The sequence below is a fragment of the Euprymna scolopes genome, chromosome 45, assembly GCF_053919585.1.
Source record: "Euprymna scolopes isolate OS-2025 chromosome 45, ASM5391958v1, whole genome shotgun sequence".
In the NCBI taxonomy this organism is placed as follows: Eukaryota; Metazoa; Mollusca; class Cephalopoda; order Sepiida; family Sepiolidae; genus Euprymna; species Euprymna scolopes.
The window spans coordinates 59,135,752-59,144,167 of NC_136526.1; positions in this window are offsets into that span (position 1 = coordinate 59,135,752).

An 8,416-nucleotide genomic window follows, 5' to 3' on the forward strand; every position below is an offset into this window, starting at 1 on the left:
GGGATAATGTGAGTGTACGTCATAATATGTTATGTAATTGCGATGTTTTTAATATAAAAATAATTTTTAAGGCACTTGAAAAAAAGAAATAAACTTTAAAAACAAAAGTAAACAATAAAACCCCAAGTGATTTCTATGGTACCATTTTTCGTTTATATGCAATCATGGAATGTTGACTCATTTCTCTATTAAAACGAAGGCAATCATAATGGTTTCGACGCGCCCCTGTAGTCAAACAAAGGGAATCATAATGTAATAAAAAAAAAAGAGCTTCAAAAGCAATTAAATTAATAAATACTTTTTGTTTGGCAATCTGTTTTTAACAAAGAAACGATTATAAGATGAGTTAATTTAAACGAGACGAGTTTGACGGGTTGATGTCAACATTTTAAGATGGCGACCGGAAAAGCAATTTCGCAGAAAATTGAAATATTTTTTATTTTATTGTGATTTCATTTTTTTTTTCATTTTATGGTGATTTTATTATTATTTTTTTTTTAGCTTTGTTGTGTTAAATTACAAAATATTTTTTCATTGTCAAAAATTATGGGCGATCACGCATATTAACTTACTCGAGCCATTACCGGTAGCTACCGAGAAAGGAGGCCGATGCATATGACAGCGAAACGTCACTTCCTGATTAAGTTGGAAGTATAGATAGCTTCCGGTATTCAACCACGTGGTCATGATAAGAGGCATTAACAAAATATGGCTACCAATATGTGTTACCGGTTGTCCATGTATGTTCTAAAGAGAAAGAACAATTCTCCATTCGGATAATAATTATTATAATTGCACATTTGCGATAATTTTAATCAAAATATCGTAAGTGAAATTCATCTTTGAATTTTTATTCTTATCGGAGAAAGTCGAATATTTTATTTTATTTTATTTATTTTTGTTGTTTTTTTTTTACTGCAAAACATATAATTTTTATATAATATTTTTCAGTCCGTTCTTTTAATAATAAATAAAACTTTCACTGATTATTTTCAAATATTTTAAAGTTAGCATTTTTCACGGCAGATTTTTTCTTTTTTTTACGATCCGTGAATTATCAATATTTTAGCACCGGGCGTAATTTATTTCTTTTAAATATATTTAAAACTTCAAGTGTTTGTTTTTACAACATTTTAACTGGAAATAATTTACATGACGGGTTTGTTTTACTATACACATAGATTCGAAAAAGTTGGCAAAAACAAATATATAACAAATAAAATATATCGATAAACATTGTATGAATTTCGAATTTTTGATTACACGTTTTAAAGTGAGTAAACCCACTAAAAACCTTTTCAGATAGGTAGAAGAGTAACTTATCTTGACTTTGATAACATTTATTTGTTATATATTTGCTTTTGAACAACTTTTTCGATTATATGTGTATGTACGGTAATACAAACCCAAAATTTAATCTAACTTGAAAATAATATTTAAAGTACATGTGCGTACACTGCACAAGCACCCGTATTATTGCAATAATAATAATAATAATAATAATAATAATAATAATAATAAAAACTGGTGTAGATGACATCGACTGTCGCCATACCACACCAACTAGTTATGAAGGATCAGGGAGGATGGAAAGACCGAGGTGAGAGTGTACTGACCAAATCTCCATTGGAAGTGTGCCGTTCAAATCTGGTACTTAGGGAGGCATTTTGTCATCCAAACCCCAGGAAACACCAATGGCCGATGCCAACAAGAAATTAGTGACAACGGCTTTGCGATAACATGCAGTCATCTGCACAAGTGGTCAAGAGGTGGAGAACACTGGAAATCTGGGGAAATTTCTTGTCACTTGGTCTCCAGGAAACACCACAGGTTACTGCCAGTGAACGATCACTGATGATGGTCTTTGAGACAACTAATACGCTACACATTTTGATGAAAAACATGGAAAAAATGGACATAGAAGAACAGAAAACTAAAACTTTAAATATAATTTCTGTATTTAAATTAATAGTTATTTAAATATTTCAACATATAATCTTGTGGGCAAAATCCAGCTTCCTAATAAGGGGTACTCTGGGTAAGAACAAAAATAATCTCAGTCATGAAAGATTTCTCCTTCAACGACCGAGGGAAGAAAGGTAAAGTGGAGCATTTAACAGATACTACACTGTGATCTTGTTCTGAAAGCCAAAAAATATTTGCGTTTAAGGTTTCTTTAATTTTTTGTTCCGTAAATTCATAATTCAGTTTTATCAGTATTAAATTGTATATTGCTTTAAAATTACTTTATTTTACATAGATAATATTTATATTTTATATTGAATAAAGTTCAGTTTATGTATTAATCGAACTGTGTTCCTTTTTCTTTTTAAAAATGCTTTATTGCTCTTTTTCGAATGGCCCTCATATAGTATTGACAGTCTGACAAATCTTACTTACATTGCCTGCAGACATTTTTCAGTTAACAGACCTTCTTCTTACTCTCGCTAGCCATGTACCACGCCATAGGAAATAGACGATAATAGACAACCATTATTGCCCTTTTATTTATTCATTTAGAAAGTCTTACCTGGTTTCCACCTTAACATTTTTCTTTAAATTATGATCTTTTTGGTTTCGGGACATGCTGAAAGCGAATATCGCATTTAAACTTTCTGCAAATAAGTAGTTTCCCAGATATTAATCAAGGTCATTTCTTACGTTTTTGCTGGCGACCGTCTTGGTATGCGCGAGCAGGTGTTTCTACGTATAAATACAAGTTTGAGGGTTAATTCACGGCCACCGAGAGTAAGAAGAAGTTAGTCAACCCATTAATTACTGAAAGTGAAGTGCAGGTTGTGATTGTGGATTGCAAAGAATACCAGTTTATATATCCGCCCCAATGCATTGGAAGCCAGGTAGGCTTGACATCCCAGAAACGTATAGCATTTTGTCACTCTGTTGTATTTGACATTGATATACTATGACTCTAGCCGTTTTGCCATTTGGAGGCAGTTGTGCCGACAGGATTCTGATAGCATCATTAAGCAGTTGGAGAGTATATTCCGTGAAAGATTTACTCACAGATAATAATGTTGCGTTTTGTAGAAAGATATTTGCTGATTTTACCCAGTTTTGGGGCATGCAACTTCACTTCGCTGCGTCCACGTACACTCTGGAAACAGAATAATCGAAAGGTCGCATCACACAATAAAGTGCATTGCAGCAATAACAATCTGCATGATCTTCGAGGCAATGTACTGACACAACGTCAGGCCTAAAGACGAGAAAACGGCCATAACTGCACCTGCGAATGTGCTATACAATTATACAATCCGTGTCAAGCGTATCAATGAAGTGATGGTGGCAGACACTAAAGTTGCTTATCCATACAAGGAGGGAGATGCGGTGTGGGTGGAAAGTCTGTGGGGAAGATTACTATGCAGTTCAGCACAGGAACAGTGACAAAAATTAATAGCCAACACTCCACCTCAGTTGATGGAACACCATGCCATATGAAGGATGTTCGCCCAGCATGCCGACATATATGTGTGATCATTGACGAAATTACCTAAGCCCCACTGGTGTAGTAACAACCGGATGGAGAAAGCTCTGCAGAAGATGATGCACCCAAAGATCTATTACTGTGTTCATGATCATGTTATGTCATGTCCATTTGATAGTATTTTTTGGGATAGTGGCGTGTCAGTTCAATAGTATTGTTCAGGATAATGACCTGTCAATCAACATGATTGTTCAGGATCGTGTCATGCCATTTCGACAGTGTTGTTTGGTATCATGGCGTGTCGATTCGCCATTATTTTTCGGGATTGTGGTTATTCGACGATGTTGTTTGGGATCGTGTCATGTCAATTTGATAGTCTTATTTTTGAACATGTCACATCGAGTCACCAGTATCATTTAATATTGTGTCGTGCTGATTCGCCAGAGCTGTTTAGGATTGCCTGGATAAACTTGTCAAGGACTGTGATTCTACGTGTGATATAAATATATGTATATTTCTATGTGTGATATAAATTTATTTTTTATTGTTGGTGTTCTCTCTTCCTTCATGAACGAATGTTTACATTGTACAACCTACGTTTATAATATTGCCTCCTCTGCAACGCAAAAGCCACAGCAATTATAACAGCTACAGAAAAATTAAATATCGTGAATTTTTAATCAGAAATAATATCCAGAACAACAGAAAATTTAAATATGGTAACTTCCTTAACTCTGCCGATAAACCTTCTTTTAAAAACATTAAATAGAAGTTCCTCTGTGAGAAACGCAGTCTCCTTCCACTTTAAATTTTGATGCAAGGTAACGGCTTTCAGTTGGTGATAGACATTTTGCAACTTTATATTAAAGCTAGACTGAGAATATAATGAATGGATATTATCTCACTTTTTTGGTAGAAAAGGTTTTAAGCGGCAATTGATTTCAGTTTTTAATTCCAAATTTCTCATGCCCGAGTGAAAATATGAAGCTTCATTGCTGAGGATGTAGGTATTCCTGCGTATCCCCAAAAGATCCAAGTAATGGTATAATTACTTCTATGAATAATTCCTGATTATAGATTATGTGGAAAACAAAATTTCGGTGAAAAAATATAACACAGTTCTGAACTGAAGCAAATGGGGAATAGATAGTTTTGAGAGCCGTCGTTAAAAGACACACAGGATTATAAAATAACAAAGCTGGGTGAAGATTTGGCACAAAGAAATGAGGGGGGTAAGGGGAAAGGAGTGCACTAATAATCACTGGTAAGGGGAATTGATGGATCTAAAAGTTTAGGTCGGTTTATTTAGAAGGTGGGGGTTAGTTACCGAGATTTTCTTTTCTTTTTTTCTCGGTTTTGCCGCTTATATTGGGGTTATTTGTTCTGGGTAGTAACTGAGAATTTATTATTGTAATTGAAAATAAATTAGGTTAGAATGGGCCAAATCTACAAAGATTTATTGTTGAACTTGTATAAAGACAATTACAGGGGTTTTTTTTGAAGGAGAGAGTTTAATTCAAGAAGAGGGAGACCAAGAAGATTACGATTGAATTGTTAGAGGGAGGATGCAATGGTTATGGATAAGTTTAAATTTAGGCTTTAATAGAAGAGGATCAAAAGGTTTTTGGATTCAATTCATTGCGGAGTCACCAATTGTGGTAATTCACTGCAGAGTAACTAATTGTAAGATTGTGAGTCAGTGTTAACAAATTCATAATCAGGATCTATAATATTTTAGGACCATGGTTGGGTGTGTTGCAATCTTATTGAAGCCGAAAGTAGGAGGGTATCTGGGGGACAATTACAGGTTAATTAAATGAGATCGCCAATTCAGGGTTTCACCAATCCACATCCTCAAATTAAAAAAAAAAATTGGCAAATAACATTTGACAAAGAACACGGAATAACTGTATTAACATGAAATAAACAACATCTTTTATGTGTTAAAAATATTAGTTTAAATAGTTGCAACATAAGTATTTTCTTGTTTTGAATGTTCATAATGCAAGATTAGTGAAAGGAAGATTTCGTTTGAAATCTAAAATTACTGATTTTTATGGTCAGAGTATCACACATGGCTTAAAGTTAATGTGGTTATTTTCTGAAAAAAAACAGTCCATAATCATAAAAGCGAAAACGTGTGTTTTTGGTCATCTCATAAGAGTAGAAGTTCGAAATAAAATTGTTTAAAAGAGAATTAAATTCTCGTTTGATATGGTAACTTTCCATGATGAGAATTAACGTTCATGTGCATGGCATCTAAATTCAGAACCGTAGTTAATGTCTACTAATGACGGATTTATTCTGAACATATTCAGTTTTTAAGAAAAGCAATAGAAAAACTGATTTTTTTCGTGGCAAATCTTTATATACAGGTGTTCTCGAATGTTGAATACCTTTTACTGTATTTCTATGCAAGGAAACGTAACATGGTTACTTTTGTTTTATGCATGTGTGCGGTCGTGTTATGACGTCATGTACCTATGTGTTCTTCATACACATGCCTTCGAAATGATCACTTATTCCTACCACCATATGTAGCAGTCACTAACTAGAAGAATGTGATATCTTGGAACAATTAGTACAAACACTATGTTTTAAATTCTCTTTTTTATTACTTTTATCTTCCTTAAAGTGAAAAATAGAGCAGAAAGCATCTATTAAACATTGCGTTATTCATTTTTAAAAAGATATTTGCCATGTTTGTAGGTGTAACCATTTTGTTCCTCCATAAAAGTATAGAAGTTTTGATAAGAAAAATAGCTTTGGCGTTTTTTTACATATGTTATGATCATCAATTTTTAGTGTAAATCATTTCTGGCATTTTGGTCATGAGTTCTTTTAACCCTTAGGCCACGCTGGCTGTTAATTTTTAAACATCTTGATTTTATGGGATGTGAAAAAATTCACTCCCATCATAGGCAATGTGTGTAAAAATACCATCGTAGTCCAAGGCTGAAGTAAAAATTCACTTTATTAAAAGGAAACTCTTGAATATAAAGAGAGCTGTTTTGTGGGGATGCGTTTGCCGAAAAGAGTATTTGGTAGCTTGGGGTTCCATCTCACATGGCCACTGCTAGGGAAGGACAAGAAAAGAATAATGCTTGTTGTTATGAAAATATTTTCTAAGGAATTCTGAGCACTGTCCATATGAACAGCTCGTTTATCCGAAGTATTTTTAGATAGAAATTTACGATTAGATACTTTACAATTTAGAATATTATCTGTTTTAGATGAAGCACATTTTAAATAAAGAAAAAGATTGTGTCTTAATATAATATTGTCAACATTAACTCATTTGTAACAGGTATGCAAGGACGTGTAATATAAAACATATAAGTGGAAACTCCTTATGTGTTCTAATAACATTTTAAAATATGTTTTTTGACTCAATCATATGTATGGACATACAAAACAAGAGCATCGGCACTCGTTCGTAAATTTTGAAATTCGATAAAAAGCGATACATTATTTTATAGAAATTTAATTTTCACAACCTGTATTATAATCGTCTTTACATAACATTTTTTGCTAAGAAAACTACTATGAGATAACAGGATTTCTGCTTTTGACACAATGTTGATGGCTTTCTTGTTTTCTGAGTTAACGACTATACAATACTTGATGATGTATTTCATGAACTAATTCAGTATATAAGCTCCCCAAACTTTCAGGCTTGGCCTTTATTCATTTTATATGGTATTTCTGAGAGAGTTTTAGATTTGGCCTGTTCTTATTGTCTTGTCCTATATATCACCAGATCATCTTAGACGATCAGGAATGGATTTACCTTTTAAAATTATTCTATTAACTTTTTTTTAAAGCTCAATGAACAATTTTACCTAAATAATAACTGACGGTAATAGTATCGATGTTTAGAAAGTGGTCATGAATCAAAGACATCAGTTCTGTAGGTCAATGTGTCATTTTCTCAATTATAGTTCTGCATTAGCGAATAAGTTGGTATTTCTTTTTTGGGAAAAATATCCACAAAAAGTAAAGTTTTGTTGTCTTTGTGATTATATAGGCTTATTAATGTTATATGTGTCGGGGACCCTGGAGTGTTTAGTTATTGGTTATATACTGGGAACCAATTATTGAAAAGGTTGCATGTCCAATTACAAGGAAAGTAGAAGGTCGCCATTTGCAGATCGTGCAGCATAATGAAAAAACAATCAACAATAAAAAGGTCACGTGTTAGGAATACATTTAAGACATTGAATGAAGCATGTTGAAACAGGAACATATATTTACATATGTACAAGGAATATTTATTAACATATAAAAGTTACACAGTGTTTATGTGTTTATAAACTAGCATGCATGTAGATAAACGTTCATTGCATTTATGCATGCGTCAATGTATACATTAGAAGTTCATTGTGTGTGTAAGAGTTTGTTACGTTATATGTTTCATTCTTACCTGGATAAAGTTAAATGCCCTGTCGAGGTGCGGATGTAATATGCGTGCAACTCACCTTGTATGTTTGAATAAAAAAAGACATGTTGTCACATTGACATCTCGAATACAAAGAGGAAGAAGAGGGAGAAACGGAGACAGAAAAAACCATCTGTTGGGCAAAAAGGGAGATTACCACAAGAGTAGAAACTGGTGGGTATTGAACGTCTATGGATGTGTGTGTGGTTTGATGAACATATTAGATTAAAAAGGGCATGTTTTTATATATGCTTCTTTATAGTAAACAGCTTATAATAACATATTTCGCGCCATATAATAAGTATCAAGAGAGGATTGTTATGATGTTAGCTGATACAAAAAAGTGAGGAGGAACGAGCAGACCTAAATAGGTTCGATTACATAGGAAATCCACTCTCTTACGATTGTAAAACTAATGAAAACACACAGTCACTAATGCAATATGCAATATAGCGTTGCATTCTATCCAGCAACAACAGCGTGCAGTACATTCCATTCTGGAAAGCTTAAAGGAAATCCAGACAATTTATAAA